The sequence below is a fragment of the Phocoena sinus genome, chromosome 13 (assembly GCF_008692025.1).
Source record: "Phocoena sinus isolate mPhoSin1 chromosome 13, mPhoSin1.pri, whole genome shotgun sequence".
In the NCBI taxonomy this organism is placed as follows: Eukaryota; Metazoa; Chordata; class Mammalia; order Artiodactyla; family Phocoenidae; genus Phocoena; species Phocoena sinus.
The window spans coordinates 39,963,556-39,982,899 of NC_045775.1; the positions used below are offsets into that span (position 1 = coordinate 39,963,556).

A 19,344-nucleotide genomic window follows, 5' to 3' on the forward strand; every position below is an offset into this window, starting at 1 on the left:
TTACATAAAAATTGTGATCTGAAAAGATATAAATATATTACCAGTGAAAACACTTGTTTAGGGATAAAATAAGTACTTGTTTGATTTGTGCATGGGCACTTTCTTAAGCTTTTTTAAGGAAAAGTATTAACAGTTTATATAAATGTTAACATCAACAGATATTAAGGGAATGAAATTAAAGTTTTAGAATATATAAAAGTAAAAGGTCAAGGGCTGAAGAGCAAAAAATTAATAAAAAGTAAAACAAATAAAATGAAATAATTTTAAATAAATTATTCTAAAGTAAGGTAAAAAACAGGTTGAAGATAAACTTTTGGAGAGTTTGGAATTTATAGAATTTAAGAATTACATACAATCCTTGGTTACTAGTGCATCATGTTTCATTTTGTAAATGTTTTGGTGAATTTGAATTATCTCTGTAACATGTTTTTATTTGAATCAGTTTTACTTGAAGAATGCTAAACCACAGAAAACACTTAGAATGTTTAAAAGAACTGTGTGGAGAAGTTAACAGTAGTACCATTAGAATTTTAATTCTAATTCTAATTCAGTGAAGCTAGTAGTTAAAAAGATTGGAGAGGCTTAGGTGCGGAAAAGATAATGAAATTGAGAAATGAATATGTGTGCTGACCGCTGAGAGCAGTGCATAGTTGAGAAAGAAAACTAAATGAGGTGAAGAAATACTTATATAAAGCAGGAAGCACTGAAAACATATGCTGGGAGATAGCTACATAATTAGTTATGGAATCCGGCTATCAAATAAAACTTTAAAAAGTGCCATCCAAACAAGGATTAATCTTGTTCTTATGGCAGCTTATATGTGTGTGCCTTGCTTTTAGATTGTTGTCATTTTAGTAAGTGGGTTTTGCATAAATGTAAAAAGGTCCTCCAAAAACAAAGTTTTGAGGGCCCAATTCTTTGCTGATTTTTTTTTTTTTTTAATTTTTAATTTTTGGCTGTGTGAGGTCTTCGTTGCAGCCCGCAGGCTTCTCTCTAGTTGTGGTGTTCGGGTTTTCTCTCTCTAGTTGTGGCACACTGGCTTAGTTACCCCACGGCATGTGAGATCTTAGTTCCCTGACCAGGGATCAAACCTGGGTCCCCTGCATTGGAAGGCAGATTCTTTACCACTGGACCACCAGGGAAGTCCCTTTGCTGATTTCTTAGGGAAGAAAAAGTGTTCTAATATTTGATCCCTATTCTTGGGTTGAAGAGACATGATTAATATATGTGAAAAAAAGTTTACAATGTGAGATGATATAGATAGGGGAGGCTTCTTGAAGAAAGTAAGGCTTTTGTTTTCAAAAGTCTAACCTTCATGTTACTCCCATTAGATTAATTTTCCTAAAGGTTATATCACTTTAACAACTAAAACACCTTATATCAAGCATAATACCAAATTTCTTCTCAAGATTTTTCAAACTTTGGTCCCAGTCTTCTCCCTTCTTATCTTCCACTGACGTACAGGAACTGTTCATTATTCACTACTTCAACATGGTATAACAATTTACTACTTTTTACGTTTGCTGATACAACATTTTTCTGTTGGAAATGCACCTGCACGCATCCTCTTAACTGATGAAGATCTTCTCAAACTCGAGGCTTGGTTAAAATCTTGATTGCCCTGCTAGCCTTAGAATCATAGAATTTTAGACCTGTCTTCCACCTCTCCAACTGAAATTCTTTTCTCTAATAGCATATTATTCTGTTGGGTTGTAGCATTCTATACTGCCTTGTTTTTATTTAAAAAATATTTTTTGAGCACCTACCATGTGCCAGGCACTGTTACAGTAACTGAGGCTACAGCCTTGAATAAGACAAATGCCCATATTCTTTGTTATCTTTTTAGGTTTTATCACCCCAAGAAAATTATAGTCTTTGACCACCCAGAGGAGTCTTTTTCCCCCCACCTCAGGTATATGTTATATGCTTAGTGAGTATTTGATTATTTTCTGAGTAAAGGAAAGGCAGCACTTATGAGGTAGAGAGATGGATGGAAAGGTCTTTCTTTTATAAGTGAAGGGTACAAAGGAATAACCAATTATGGATGGGCTTGAAAACATCACTTTTGAATTTAAGCATGGTTTAATGCCAAAAAAAAAAAGTGGCATTTAAGCTTGGCATGATAGGATAAAATCCTTATTTGAGGAAGGTTCATTTGACAGCAGCGTGCAGGACTAATTATTGACTATGGGAAGGAAAGAGATCTATTAAAGGACAAATTAGTAACTTTGAGAAGGAGGTTTGGAAGGGGAGCATAGTCAAGAAGATGGTGAGTTTAGTTGGAGTGTTAGGTGAGTGGGAGATATCAAGGTGAATATAACCTTTAATGACTAGAGATTAGAGCTGTGAGATAATCCATTCAATATAGAGGTGACAGCTATATTACAATTTTTTGTTATAGAGTTAGTAATTGAAGTGTTGAGGCCTAAGAATGATGCTTTGGGAAACAAGAATAAGGGGCATCTGCTTTGGTCATATGTGACTTCATAATTAATACTGTAGACTTGTTCAGTAACTTAATTTCCACTCTATGAGAGTGCTACCAAATATATAGGAACCAAAAGAATGTTTATCATCATTCACTTCCAAAGGATTTTGATTCATATATTTCTTATTCCCCTTACCCTAACTTTTTAAATTTAAATAAACATTTAATTTTAGAATAGTTTTACAGTTACAGAAAAATAGCAAGATAGTACAGTATACCTCACCCAGTTTACCGTATTGTTAACATCTTACATTACAGTGGTACAGTTGTCACAACTAAGGAAACAAAATTGCTACTTTACTATTAACTAAATTACATACTTTATTCAGATTTCATTAGTTTTCCCCTAGTGTCCTTTTTCTGTTCCAGAATTCTGGTTTCTCAAATTTTTCTTATTGCTGATGATTGTGACAGTTTTTAGGAGTACTAGTCAGAAATCTTATAGAATGTCCCTCAGTTGAGATTTATCTAACATTTTCCTCATGATTAGACTGGGGTTAGAGTTTTAGGGAGGAAGACAACAGAGGTGAAGTGCCATTTTCTTCACAGCTTATTAGGGTATATACTAAGAACATAAAATTGATACAACGTTGACAAATGTTGATCACCTGTTTGAGGTCTTTGTTGGGTTTCACTCCCCACCCAATCATACTCTTTGGAATCAAGTTTCCAAGCATAGCTCATGCTCAAGGCCTTGACCTAATTTTAATTTATGTATATTTTTATTTCCCTCAATCTAATTTTCTTGTCCATAAATAAACATTAAACTTAGACAAATATTCATTGAGCATCTTCTGTATTTAAGTGCTAAGGATATAGTGGTGAGCAAGAGACATCATTTCTACTCTTTTGGAGTCTGCCTGATGTGAACATAAAGTAAATAGAATTTATCCCCTCACCTACATAGGTCTTATTTCACTGACAGTTGTAAGCATAGTATTACTGTAAGCCTAAAAGGCTAAATAAAGTTCTTAAGTAGCCATTTAGAAAATATGCTGTTATCAAAAAGATTAAATATATATATCATTAAAATAACCATCTTTTTGCTACCAACATGGATAAGGGAAAATTACTTTGATTCTCTCCAAGTAGGTGTATTACTGTTTAATTAGCAGAATAGTTTAATTATTGTTAATTATCTTCGTATCTTATAAACTGCAGGTTGTATAAGAAAATTCTTGGCTTCTTGATTGTATTTCAGAGGCATTTGGTGCTTCTGCTACTTAGCGGTTTTTTCTAAGAAGTGGTTTGAAAGACGTGTTGAATAAGAATTGCAGTTAATTTTTTCTCCTTACCTGGGTTAACTAAAAGCACTGTTACTTTGGACTCTTATTGAAATTCTCCCTAAAATGTATTATTAATACATTTACACTTTTCACATTTTATAGTGTTCAGCCCACTGAGCATAATTTAATATTTAACTTAGAATTTTGGCACAGAGAACAGTTATTTTGAGTTTTTATATAACCTTGGAGGTAGAGAATTGAGGAAATTGATAAACTTACATCCTTGTGGTTTATCTTAAAAGAGGAAATACAGGAAAACAGGAAGAGATTTCTTGTAAATTGAGATTTTACTGTTCCTTCTGCCTGCCCTATGCCTCTGTCCAACTCCTCCATCCTTAAAAGTTCAATTTAAATTCTACCTCTATGCTGATTGAGCAACATTTATTAATAATCATGGCAACAATTACTACCTTTTATCAGGTGCCTACTATGTTCTGGTGTGGCATTATGCTAGACACATGAGTATATAATTTAATTCTCCAAAACAACTGTGCAGGACATATTTTATCATAAAGAAACAGAAGTTATGTAAATGCAGCCCTGGGTGTTTGAGCCCAGGTCTGTCAGATTTTAAAATTTCATATTCTTTGTACTGTGACCTGAAGTCTTTGAAAAAATGGATATTTGCCAGGATGAGATACTTCTTTCCCAGGAAAAAGTAAGGAAGAATACAGGGTAAAGAGAGCAAACTAATATTTATAGAATGCCTATTCTGTGACATGAGTGCCACTACTTTATTGTCATAGTGAATTAAGTAAGTGGTGTTATTCCTTGGATGTAAGGGGGTTAGGTCATTTGTCAGAGATAGCATAAGAAAGTTGGTAGGTGATGGGTCTGCTTGACTTCAAAACCTTATTATTAGTCTTTTACTTTTCTAGTACAGGATGCTGCTATTTTCATTCATTTAAACATTTGCTTACTAAATGTTATGGTCTGTGGTAGAGCATAAAAATGAATGTATTTTTGTTCTGCCTACAAGGATTTATATTCTAGTACAATATTTCTTAAATGGAGGATAGAGAATCAATATAGTAAATTGTGACCAACATATCTTAAATACAATCAAATAGAAAATTTCAGTGTGTTGTATGTGGTAAGGGTAAAAGTGCTATTTCATTTTGTTTCCGTTACATATGTAAGTATCATGGATCTCTTATAAAAATATACTTCTTATTGTGGGATAGCATTAAAAGTTTGAAAACTACTGGTCTAGTGGCTGAGTTGGAAAAATAAGCAAATAATTATGAATAATCAGAAATAGCAAGTAAGTTCTATAATAGGGCTCTAAATAGGATGCTAAGGAAGCATAATTGGAAAAAATTGTATAATTCAAGGAAGGCTCCTAGAGAGATGACTTTGAGTCTCTCTGAAACATGGGGTGGAGAGCCTAAAATACATCTAAAAGCATGAAGAAGTTAAAGAGCATTGTATATTCCGGAAGCTTGGGGTGGTGTGAAATAGGTGCAAACAGGAACCAGATTTTTTATGGAATTTGTAGGCCACCGTATTAAAGATTGTAGATTTTATTAGGCCCATGGTTTTTCTGGAGTCTCATGGCATTCTTTTGCTAAAGAACAGATACATTTGTATATTTGATTGTATCATACAATCTAGAAACAATTTTAGGAATAGAAAATTTGACCATATAACACTTTATGTAGTATAAAATGGTGGGTATGAGCACAACTTTTGATAAAAACAATCACAACCAAAAAAAGATTAAACCGTTTTGAGGCTACAATCAAATGTTCTTTTTCTACTTTTTCTTGCATTTTTGCTATTGCTAGCAGACTAATGGTAGCAGATGCTAAAGTTTGAAGAAAACTTTATAAGAGAAAATTGTTCATTTTTTCCCTTTGAATTGGAAGACAGCCATTATTCAATTTTGAGGACAGTAGGGACCCTCTATTGGAATATTAATATCAGACCCATTTCTGTAAGCCACGGTTTGCAACCTTTACCTACAGCTGTGTTTTGTTTGGCCAGGAATATTAAAAAAAAATTTTTTTTGCATATTTGTCAACACTTAAATATTGGTACATTTCACACAAAAATCTAGAGTTCTTTTGTCCCTTGGAAAATTGAACATCGTGGCAGCATTGGTTTCATGGGTTGGTTCGGTGAAGCTTATAAGCAGCTGCCCCCTTTTGGCGGTCTCCATAATTCTCTGTTGTCTTACAGAAGACCAGCTTCACTTGTTTGTTGCCTGCCTGGTTCTTGTAAGGCTTTTGAATTGCCTGCTGTGTACTGTTATTTTGTGAAGTGTTTTAAAAAGGGGACTTGGGGTCTTTGAAAGATCATTCTGCCAGTATTGTAGAAGATGGATTGGAGGAATATGAGATGTGTCTGGTTCGAATTGTAATGCAGGTGGGATGCCCTTTTCTTCTGAACCCATATTACTTTTACCTTTCTCAAAGCACTTACTATATATATAGCTTCCTCTTATATGTGTTACATATCTCTTCAACTAAATTGTAAACACCTCGTACATGTGCTCAATGAATGTTTGTTGAATTTAATTATACTTATTTTTAAGAAGACCGTGTTTGTCTCAAAGGTGAGTTTTCTTCACAGTTTTAGAGTACCTCTTAACTGAAAAAATCTTTTACAAATTTTAAGTATCAGTTGAAATTTATTCTAAGAATGAGTAAATGTCAAACACTTTTAAACTATGTGTTACATGTGAAAAACAGAACAGGTAGGTTCTGTATAATAAGATGGTGGAGTTTTAATTCATTGTCCTGTTTGCCAGGCATCATGATGAAACACTGTGGGAAACTTGTCTCTCGGTTTGCCGTGTAATTTTTTTAAGTCATTTTGAAGATTATTCCAAGAGCTTTTTGTTACTATGTTTTCTACTGATAGCTAGAAGTTTTAAATTAATACCATTTATGGTTTTTTATTTTCTAAATTTTTTAAATGCTTTTTACTGTAAAATAAAATGTAGATGCAGAAAACCACACAAGAAATGTGCAGCTTAGTGAATTATTCTAAGGCCAACCCTCATGTAACCATCTTCAAGGTTAAGGAATAGAATTTTGCCAGCCACCTTAGAAGCCCTTTCGAGTGCCTCTTCCAAAACATAACTCCCTTCCTTCAAAAACTAACCACTGGGCTTCCCTGGTGGCACAGTGGTTTAGAGTCCGCCTGCCGATGCAGGGGACACGGGTTCGTGCCCCGGTCTGGGAAGATCCCACATGCCACGGAGTGGCTGGGCCCGTGAGCCATGGCCGCTGAGCCTGCATGTCCAGAGCCTGTGCTCCGCAACGGGAGAGGCCACAACAATGAGAGGCCTGCGTACCGCAAGAAAAAAAAAAAAAAACTAACCACTATTCTAACTTTTTTGAAAATCCCTTAAGTTTCTTTTTGGCTTTATTACCCAAGTATGTGTCCTTAGACAGTGTGGTTAGCCTGCTTGCACCCCTCCTCTCTCCCTTCCTCTTTATTTCTTTCTGATTAAGTTTTCTTCCTTTTTACCCTTTGTTTCTCTTAAGGCTTTATCTTATATGTTTATTTTTCCTTGTATTCCTTTAAGTCTTCATTTCTGAAGTGGTTTTCTTTTTCCTTTTATTTCAGATTCTTTCTTGAGCTCTGTCACTTTATTTCTGAGCTTCTCTTTTTTTTTAATTTTAAAATTTTATTATACAGCAGGTTCTTATTAGTTATCTATTTTATATGTATTAGTGTATACATGTCAATCCCAATCTCCCAATTCATCACACCACCACCATCACACACACACACACACACACACCCCACTTTCCTGAGCTTTTCTAGTTCTGATTTTTTTTTCATGTCTTACGTAATTTTTTTAAGCTCTTTTTGAAATAGAAGCTCATTTTTGTCTCTCCTGTGAGCATATCTTTCTGGCATGCTTTCATTGTAGGATATAATTTTATTCCCTGTTTTTTCTTTTATATCTTTATTTTATTTACTTATTTATTTTTACTGTGGTAAGAACATTTAACACGAGATCTACCCTCTTAAAATTTTAAGTGTACAATACAGTATTGTTAACTATAGGAAATGTGTTGTACAGCAGATTTCTAAAACATATTCACCTCGTGAAATGGAAACTTTTACCCATGGAACAACTCCCATTTCCCCCTCTGCCCTGCTTCTCTGCATTTAACTATTTTTCTTTTTTTTCTTTTAATATTTATTTTATTTATTTATTTAGGCTGTACTGGGTCTTGGCTGTAGCACGCAGGATCCTTGTTGCAACACACAGGCTTCTTCAGTTGCGGCATGCAGACTTCTTAGTTGAGGCATGCGGGCTTCTTAGTTATAGCATGAGAACTCTTAGTTGCGGCATGCATGCGGGATCTAGTTCCCTGGCCAGGGATCGAACCCAGGCCCCCTGCATTGGGAGCGTGGGTTCTTATCCACTGGACCACTGGGGAAGTCCCAAGTTTAACTATTTTTGTTTCTCTTTCCTTATTGTAACTTTGTATGATATTCAACCCTCAACACTTTTCATCATTTCTTTTTATGAAACTAGTTTTCTTGAACTTGTAGGAGGAGGCTTGGTTCCGATAGCTCTTTTAACTTCACAGTCCTCTGTTTTTTGTTTTTTCCATTGTTTAAAAAATGGTGGATGGCTTTCAGAGATTTTCTGGCTCTTTCTACTCTGGCACTTATGTCCGGACCCTCTTTCCTTAATCTTGTTTTTCCCTGTCCTGCTCAATTTTGTTTCTATTCCCAGTACTTCCTCTTAAGTGTAGGGTCTGTCTTGGAAGAGAGCCCCAAAGGTCAAGTTTTGAGAGCTCAAAGGGACTAGATTGTTCCATGCCTGTAGGCCTTACTGTAGACCCCTTGCACTTACCCACTTTTGGAATAGCTTCAGCTTCTGTTCACAAACTGTCTCTCAGTACTTTCCAGGGAATACCTTTTGGCTGTTTTGTGCTTCTCTTCTCAAGTTCCTCAGACACCTCATTGCTTCCCTCTATTTTCTCTCACTTAGACACTGATAGAAAATAAGTCTGTGGGCTGTTTGGTGGTTTGTTTATGTCCTTGTATTTTGAGGTTTGCAGGGAGACTTTGTTAAATAGTTTTATTGTAGTTATTACCCATGGGTTTGGGGTTTGCTCTATAGCTGCTCTGCCTGTTTTTATGTGAAGATTTGCAAGGAATCAAAAATTTGCTGCCGGGCTTCCCTGGTGGCGCAGTGGTTGAGAGTCCGCCTGCTGATGCAGGGGCCATGGGCTCGTGCCCCAGTCCGGGAAGATCCCATGTGCCGCGGAGCGGCTGGTCCCGTGAGCCATGGCCGCTGAGCCTGCGCGTCCGGAGCCTGTGCTCCGCAACAGGAGAGGCCACAACAGTGAGAGGCCCGTGTACAGCAAAAAATAAAAATAAAAAAATTTAAAGAAATAAAAAAAAATTTGCTGCCACGACAGCTGCCATCTTCCCAAAATCATCTTCCTGGTAATTTAAATTCAGGGAGTGGTCATGTCTTTTTTTCCTAAAATCTTGACAAAAAACTTTCATTTCTTCTGAAATTATTGCCACTTAATGCCGTCCACTGATTGTATATAGATGTCACAAAATTCTGAACCTGTTGTTTTGCCCTGATTATTTCTTCATAGTTAAGAGAGCCTTTAAGAATCTATTAAAGATCCTTTGGGAAATTGTGAAAGGGTCATGGGATTGTCTTTCTGTTGCACATATACAAGTGTTAGTGCTTTGACTTTTAATGCTTTAGCTTTTTCCAATATTCAAAAGCTAACCTACATTGTGTACACCTAGGACCATTCTTAAATCATGGAGAAAAAATTGGGTTTAATAACAAGGATCCGATGCATGAAAGTAAATAATTGCAGTGTGAGACATACCCTTCTAGACATGGATTCTAGTACTGTGGGAACACAGAGTAGGAACTTTCCCCAATGAGTGGGATTGAGTGAGGTGGATTTTATAGTCATAATGGAGGCTTATTAATGGTGTGTCAGTACCTTTAACAACTCATTATCTCTGTTTTTTTCAAACTTTTCCTTTAGTAGTTCTTCATACACGTGGATTAGCATTAGGCTTTCTTTAATTGCAACTTCAAAAGAGCATGTTGTTCAGATGGAATTAAAATAATTGATGTTTAAAAGTTTCCTTTTAAAAAAAAAAAAGTTTCCTTTTGTGATAAAACTATTTTCCAAATATTTCTTAAGTAGAGAACTGAAATTTAGGAAGTGAAAAGATCACAGAGCAGAATGGAACATAGTATCTAACATAATATTCTTTACTTGAAAGTTAATGCTCAGTAAATTTGTTTTTAATGAATATCATATTTCACCCTTCAACTTTTTGTTCCATGTAGTTTGATTAAAATGTCTCCTTTGAAAAAAAAATGTCTCCTTTGTTTAATTGAAAAAACTTATCATGCAGTATAATTTGAGTATAATTTTACCTTTGTGTTTCTTGTCTAGTTGGCAGCAAGTTAGAGTCAGGTTGTACTTGCTTGAAGTATTCTGCTTAGGTGTGTTGAACCCATTGTTTCCTAGTCTCCTCTGGTTTTTTATTTAGTCTGGATTAAATACTTTATAATATAGAACTTTAGTGTTTATAAAGTGATTTCATGTCAATTGTTTCTTTTGAGCTGTTGACACAAATAACTACTGTAAAAAGAGGACATATAAATGTAATTGGAACATTGTGAGAGAGATTGAAAATCCCTAAGAGAAGTCCAGGTGGGAATTACATGGAGGAGTTGTCATTAAGTGAGGCCTTAAGTATTAGGGTTTTGACTGATTGGTGGTAGGGAGAGTAGACAACCCTGATGTTTAGAATAGCAGGAGGAAGCATATAAAGAAATGTACAGGAAGTATTTGAACAGGTTTGTCTAGTTTGGACTAACTTCATATGGAAGAGCATTAGGTTGAGGATGTATTGATAGATACTGAGTCAGATATATTGATGATAGTATGTAGCTTTTTTTGTTGTTATTCCTATGAAGCAATCTAGGTAGGATGACAACTAGTATACTAGTGAAGAGCATGAGCTCTGGAGTCATGTTATTCCCTGAGCTTATATCACAGTTGTGCCACTTCATGATTTGTGATGTGGGCACACTGTTTAATCTCTCTGCATCTGTTTCCTCATAAAATAGACATAATAGCAGTTGCCTGGTAGAGTTGTTACAAAGATTAAAAGAGTTAATACAAGTAAAACACCAGGTATCAATAAGCATTCAATGAATTTTTTTATGTAAGAAAGTACTAGCTCTCATTTACATAAATTATGTGTACATAATTTATACACACACTCACACATGTTGGAAATGTACATACAAGTAGGAAAGGTCTTACCATGTATATATCTACAGGAAAGCTAGTAATATTTGAATTTCAGTTTTGTTTTTGCGGTACGCCGGCCTCTCACTGTTGTGGCCTCTCCCGTTGCGGAGCACAGGCTCCGGACGCGCAGGCTTAGCGGCCATGGCTCACAGGCCCAGCCGCTCCGCGGCATGTGGGATCTTCCCGGACCGGGGCATGAACCCATGTCCCCTGCATCGGCAGGCGGACTCTCAACCACTGTGCCACCAGGGAAGCCCTGAATTTCAGTTTTTAATAGCACTTAGATTATTGTAGAACAAAAGTTCAACCATCTCAGTTTATAGATGTCACAGTTATGTAGTAGCAGAGCTGGAACCAAGATCTGTCAGACAATAAATATTTGAGCAGTAAACAAAACAGACAACTGTTTTGTCTGCCATTATGGAGCTTTCAGTCAGTTAGGAAAGATGTGTATTGAGCCATCTCAGGTGTGCCAAATGTTATTAAAAAGTATAGACAATTATGGAAGAAATGAACTTGGGGCCCTCTGTAGTCTGGGATGTTAGAGGAAGTCTCTCTTAAGATTTTTAAGCTGAAATACGAATGATAGCCGTTAGGGCTAGGTGAAATGTACATACAAGTAAGAATGAGAAGAAGAGTATTTTAGGCAAAGATAGTAGCATTTGTAAAGACCCTGAGGAAGGAGGAGAAAGCATGGCCTATTCAGACATCTCAAGTGGGGAGAACAAGGGAGAGTGACAAAAGATAAGGCCAGAGATGTTAGACAGGGGCTAAGTTATGCAGAGTCTCATACACCATGTTAAGGCCTTTGGACTTTGACCTAAGGGTCCCTTTGATGGGTTAAGCAAGAAAGGGACATTTTCAGTTTTGCATTTTATAAGATTATGCTGTATTATAGAAAACAAATTAGGAGCATCAGGCATAGATGCAGGGGGACTAATTTAGGAAGATATTATCAGAGCCACTGCGTATGTTTGTGCAGAACACAAACCGTAGGGGGTACCATTCATGTAGACTACCATTGTAGTGGTCTAGATGAGAGATGATGTTGACCTGGACTATAGTTGTGACTGTGAAAGTGGAGAAAGATGGGCAGATTTCAGGTTTAACGACTCCAAAATCTATCTCCAGACCAAACCTCTCTTCTGAACTTTAGATCTCATATATCCCAAATGCCCACTCTACTTAAGTATCTCACAGGTATCTGAAGCTCAACTGGTCAAAACAAAAAATACACACACACACACACACACACACACCACCACCACCACCACCAACACCAACATTGATCTACCTCCAAGAAGAAAAACAGCCATATTCTCTTTCAGTATTCTCTATATAGTATTATCAAATGGAACTAACATCCACTCAGTTGCTGATTCTATCTACTAGTAGTGACAACTAGCTGTAAATAGCTGCAGTTGATATGGCTACTTAGAATTCGGGTTTTATATTCCATATAAGTTTATTTAGAAACTTGAATGATTATTACAGTTAAGTATTACTACTTTCTAAAATGCTCTGGAGTTAGTCTATTTAGTAACATATACTTTCTAAAAAGTAAATTTATTTATTTATTTATTTTTGGCTGTGTTGGGTCTTCTTTGCTGCGGGTGGGCTTCCTCTGGTTACGGCAAGCGGGGACTTCTCTTGTTGCGGTGGCTTCTCGTTGCAGAGCATGGGCTGTAGGCGCACGGGCTTCAGTAGTTGTGGCACGTGGGCTCAGTAGTTGTGGCTTGCAGGCTGTAGAGCGCAGGCTCAGTAGTTGTGGCACACGGGCTTAGTTGCTCCGCGCCATGTGGGATCTTCCTGGACCAGGGCTCGAACCCATGTTCCCTGCATTGGCAGGCAGATTCTTAACCACTGTGCCACCAGGGAAATACCAATAATATATACCTTTAATAATTTTTAGCATAAATATATTTTACTTAAGTAAGGTTCATATAGGGTTAGTTTAGTCCTATTTTAAAGAGGGCTTAATTCTGTGTTAAGTTAATCATGCTTTTGTGTTGTTTTTAGAATTACATATAAAATCAGTATATTAAGTCAACCAGTATACAGTCTTAAGTTTTAATCTTGGTTTCCAAATTTGATATGGGGGTTATTAGTAAGGTAAGATATCATTGTCTGCCTTTATTAAATTTATTTTGATCATGAGTGTGCTTTTAAAAGATGCTTATTTTCAGTGGAACAATTCACTGTAGTTTTACTGCATGGCTGACTAATTATAGCTTATATTCAAGGCACTGAAAACCATATTACACATAAATAAATTTTGGTGATAAAAAATACCACCTGTTTGTATTCACATGCCAACCAAATTTATCTTTGTACTTTAGGACATTAGATCTGTTGATTTTCAGGTTTCTATAACTTTGTTCCTTTCAAAATAACTTTTCAAGTACAGTTACAAGGCTATCAAAAAACCAAAGTGCTGGGCTTCCCTGGTGGCGCAGTGGTTGAGAATCTGCTTGCTAATGCAGGGGACATGGGTTCGAGCCCTGGTCTGGGAGGATCCCACATGCTGCGGAGCAACTAGGCCCGTGAGCCACAACTATTGAGCCTGCGTGTCTGGAGCCTGTGCTCGGCAACAAGAGAGGCCGAGATAGTGAGAGGCCCGCGCACCGCGATGAAGAGTGGCCCCTGCTTGCCACAACTAGAGAAAGCCCTCGCACAGAAATGAAGACCCAACACAGCAAATAAATAAATAAATAAATAAATAAATAAACTTCTACCCCCCCCCCCCAACATCTAAAAAAAAAACCCAAAGTGTTTGTTGGCTAACTGGTCTCTATATGGTTTGTAGCACAGGTGACATTACTTCTAATTCTAGATGGTAAGGATATTTCTCTCCATTTGTGGTTTGTTTGTTTGTTTTTCTGTACTGTCAGTTTTTTTCAGCCTTTAACGCATTTTGGTTCAGATATGGCATTGATTGTAGTCCCAAAGATTGAGAAGATGGGTTTTCTCAGCTAGATTTACTCTGAAAGCTAGTAAGCGCTTTTTTTCTTTCACTATGTTTAGTAACATGTAAGGTAAACTAGTGCTATGTTTTAGATACTAATAGAAGTTTACAAATTATTTTGTCATGAACTTTTTAAAAACATTTATTAGAAATAGCTATTTTTCTCGACAGAGAAAACAATTTTCACTCAATTTAGATCTCTTATGGTACTATTTTTTTGAAACCAGTATTTCTCTGTGTGAAAGGCAGGGTTATGCGCTAGGGATTCATTGTTAAAATATATATATATATTTGGTCTTTATATGGAAAATATCATGTTTGTTTACTGGTTAGAAGCAGTTTTTTTTTTTAACTTATAAAGCTATTGCTTCATATTAACTTCTCCAAGAAACAAATGAACAACTGAGACTTTTTTGGCGCGTGGGGGGAGACAAGTGCTGTGACAATGTGTAGGGAACCTCTATATACTGTATACAAGTAGCACAAAATTGTTTAGGTAGACAGGGCATTTGAACCATGGTTACACGATGTATTTGGGCAAGTTAACGTAGGAGAAAAGTGGATTCAGTGGAAGATTACCACAACAGATCCCACTCCCCTCCCCAATTTTAGTGTTCTCTGCTTTTAGCAGGAGTTGGGGAAAGGTTTTTTCCCCCACTCAATTTTTTTTTTTTTTTTTTGCAGTTTGCGGGCCTCTCACTGTTGTGGCCTCTCCCATTGCGGAGCACAGGCTCCGGACGCGCAGGCTCAGCGGCCGTGGCTCATGGGCCTAGCCGCTCCGCGGGATCTTCCCGGACCGGGGCATGAACCCGTGTCCCCTGCATTGGCAGGCGGACTCTCAACCACTGCGCCACCAGGGAAGCACCCCCTCTCAATTTTATTTCTTTTTTTACCCCTATTTGAAAAACTGTTTCTCTATGAGACAAATCTTTGACCCTTTTGTATTCTGCGTCCTTCCCTCCCTTTCCCTTTCTTGACAGGAAAATGCAGCTGCACACATTTTTTGTTTAGAGACAATGAATGGATCACATGCTGTGTCACCTAAATCTATGACCAAGAGGCAGTTTTATCCCTAAGAGATCATAATGCTTCAGTTGTCCTGGATACATGACATCATGTAGCATTATAATCAAACATACGTCTTTTTGCAGTAGTACTTTTGGGATTTGAATCTACCCTCTAATCTCAATATTGGATTTTATGCGATGGACAGTATTTATGATAGAGAACCTTAAAACAAAGAATGTATTGTAGAAAAGGTTGTGAGTTCCTTTTATATGGCTTAATTTTCTTACCTCAGGGTTACCAAAGTTATCAGATAATTTGAGTTAATAGAATATCTTTATAAAGTTCTAGCATTAAACTTGTTACACAAAGCCTTGCAAATAGTATGTGCTCGATAAGTGTTACGCTATTATCACTACCAATGTGATAAATTAACAAGAAAATTGTTTTCCTTATTTAAAAATGAGGAACTCTTAAGATTTTGAAAATAATTAGTATCTGTAAACTGCTAAAATATTTTATGTTGAGCTTATTATAAGCTTATTATACTGCTGAATAAATCTAGGAAATATAGTACTGTGGCTTCCAGTCTTGAGTTATGGTATGTTTTATAATTAATTAATAAAAATGGTTTATTCCTAAGGAGGTGAAGGTGAGGAAAGGAGCGGGAAATTGAATGGAAATTCCTTTTATTATATCGTAAATCTTAATCAGAGACAAAGCTTAAATTACAGTAAAGAACTGAAGTAATTGCCAGGCAGTTCTGATAAAATTCACAAACATTTGCGATTTCTGTGTATGCCTTAACTCTGTAGTAGATTTTTTTTTTCCTATGGAAAACATTGTTTAGTCATGTGAGCTAAGTGAATGACAGCCTATTTCCCCTTGCTAGGGTTGTCTTAGACTGTCAAATGGTTTTTTATATTGGTTACTTTAAAGTGATTGGATGGGAAAGCCACAAATCTGAGAAGGGGCCTACTCTCTGGTTACTCTTTTCACACTTCTAAGATTATTTAATTTACTGATGACATTAAGTTCTTGGTGAGAGGTAAAATAGCAAGTCAATAGAAATAAAGTTTCCAGATGTCTTAAGACCATGTAAAAAAGCATAATTAGAAATTGTAAATATGTATAATTAAATACAACCAAATATCATACTCATTTGTCACATGCTTCAGGAATTTAGATGTTTAAAGTATTTATAATGAGACTGATTTTAAATAGGAAGCTAGACTAGTAGGGTGAAGACGGTGAGAAACAACTGTATCTGTAGGTCAGATGCTGCCGCATAGTTCCAGATTAATCATCCCGTGCTTTAAGTCTTCTTCGGGGCTTCTCAGTACAATTGCTCAAGAGCTGGTTTCAACTTCTTTCCAGTTCTAGTAGAACATAACAGATGGCATGCTTCCTTTTTAGTCCAGTGTAGTAAAATTTTTTTAGAAACAGCAAAATTGATTTTCCTCATTTATCCTTTCTGTGTAATGAGGACAGAAATATTCAATGATTGGCTCAAGGGTGCAGGGAAGAAATAAATTGGAATAAATTTCCTTTGGGATATCAAAAATTAACTATTATTTTATTTTGATGTCTTTTTTCAGTGCTATTTTTCATTTCCTAAAATGAATTCTTAAATAATATTATGGATTAAATCTAAATTTGTAACAATTAAAAAAGTATCTTGCAAACAATAACTTACGGATTTAGGGTTCTTAAGAACTATGATATAGGTAAGATAAAAACTTAATTAAAGTTGAAAAGTGTAACATGAAATTCAATAATATAATTTGAAAAGCACTTTTTAAAAGTATTAAACACAGTAGAACTGAATTAATTGCAATTATTTCTTATTTGCTATGGATTTATATTACTAAGGTATACATTAAAAAACTTTTATGTTCATGAGAATTGCTGGGCTGAGAGCCTGATTTTTTTGGGTTGTTAAATTTTATATACATGAGTCTATTTTTAAGGTACTATAGATGTTATCCTGAAATTTACAGTATAAATAATATAAGTAATATCTTAAAGAAATTATTTTGAATATTTTAACTTGGTAAGAATTCGGTAGATTCATGATAGATTCTGAACTAGTCAGATACAAATAAATATAACTATATATGTAGGTATTTATATTCCTGTGCTGTTTTGATTATAGCATTATATTTGCCACTGTATCTTTTTGTTATTGAGAATGTCATTACTAGTGAAAACTCAACATATTTTATTTCAGAGGTAATGTAGTTTTTTTTTTATATAAATTCTTTTGTTAGAATGTTAGCATTAGGCAGCTATTAATAAAGGAACTTAAAATCTTTTGGGGCCATTAATAACAAAAAACTAAAAAAAGTTCTGAAAGTTTATATGATTTAAATGCTTTTAGATTATTAAACTAGAAAGATTTGAAGAAAGGTTCTGTCATGTGGTATGATTGGTAAAAGACTGACATACATAAAGTTCATGGAAACAGAATAAGGAAGTGAAAGTCGCATCATAAAGAAAATGATGAAACTGTTATTGCAGCACTCTTCTGAGAAGTCCTAATTTCTGCCTCACCAGAGGGTGTCACTGGTCATAAAGGAGGCCCATCCTTAATACTAGAATTTTTTTTTAATTTCTTCAAAACACAAAGTATAGTTACTGATTTTATACCCTAATTTTTTTGTGTTCGAGAGATATAACATATATAAATCTACTACTTTAGGAAGAAAGCTAATAATAATTTAAAAATTAATAACAGTAATAATAATTACCATCTCTATAGCTAGTATTTATTGTGTACTTACTCTCTACCTTTGTTCTAAGTCCTTTATATTTATTCTCATTTAATTTGTACTAACAATCTTATGAAAGTAGGTACTGTTAGAATTCTTCGTTGATAGGTCTTATAGCCTGTTGAATGGCAGACCTGGAATTTGAACCCAGGCAATATCTCTTCACAGCTCATGCTCTTTAGCCCTCTGCTTCACTGCCACCAGATGTGATTCTAATGTTAATAATAATGATTTAGATTTCACTTTTATGACTTTATAATATGAAATTGCCTTATCTTTCACAATTTTAACTTCAAATGTACTGCCTCCCCAACTTTCTGTTTAGTACCTTCTAGTATTACATATATATATTCCTTTCTCAAGGAAGAAGCCTTTCATTTTATAGTTGTACACTGTTTTACCATAGAATCTAACACCTATGACAACGGAGCCATGAGTGTAGTAGGAGTAAAAGGTTTCTTCTTGAAGCATCTTAGAAAAGGACAAGGAGAGATTATTCTGAATAGTGTATCTCTTATACTTTGCTTTCTCTATCTTTTATCCACATTACCAGATGTAGAGATATTATAATCATAATCCAATATAGTTTATATGTTAGCTTTGGAATATATTTTAAATTCCTATATACATTTAGATATTTCTGACATTTTAGAATTTATAATATAATATTGTCAGGAAATTGCTTATTCTGTATCCTCAACTATTAAACTACAAGTAGACAAAAAGGGGTTCCTAAGTATTTGGGGGGAAAAATTACAAAGTTGATGCATTAAATTCATGTACCTTAAGGTGCATTATCATATCTTATATGAAATTCTAATGAAATTTATCTGGATTTCCAGTCTATAGCAGATAATGCTTCTATAATTGTATTTCCATGTTTTAGAAATCCAAAGTGCTCCGAAAGCCAAAAGTTTTCTCTTAACCCATGTAGTGTTAAAACATGATCTGAACTGATATAAGACTATTGATGGTCTTTATTTACTCCCTTCTTACTGTGAATATACATTTTTCTGCAGAAACATTAACATTTTTATTATGGGGTCCTGCCTCAGACCTCACTGACACACTGTATAACATATCACGTGTGCATTGTAGTCCCTTTCTAACATCCAGAATATTCTGAATTCTGAAATATATCTGCCCTCAAGGATTTTAAGTAAGGGATCATATACCTGTATAGTCAGGTACAGTGACTACAGTACAACTGAGGACTAGGATATAGAACTAGGAAGATTAATCCAGTAACTCAAGCATAACAAATGTGAGACCTTTGAGTGTGAAGCAGTATTTGTAACTGGAATAATATATGGATCCCTTTTAAAGAAAATAATTATATATCCCATTTTTAGAATCACTGACTTTAGTTTCTGAAGTAAGTTTATTTTTAAGTCTTTCGTTTTTCTCTTTATATTGTTATTGAAATGAAAACACAAAATGAAAATTTGCAAATTTGTGGCCCCCAGAGTTTATCCATGGCACACACTTATTGAGAAACACTGAGAAAGTGGCAAATAGTCCTATATACTTGAGCAATCCCTATAAG

The 19,344-nt window shown here is 35.3% G+C and overlaps 1 protein-coding gene across 5 annotated transcripts in view; it reads left to right on the forward strand.

Moving 5' to 3' along the window:
• FOXN2 (forkhead box N2) overlaps positions 1-19,344 on the forward strand; it is a 57,233-nt gene that overhangs the window by 2,050 nt on the left and 35,839 nt on the right. The window lies entirely within an intron of this gene.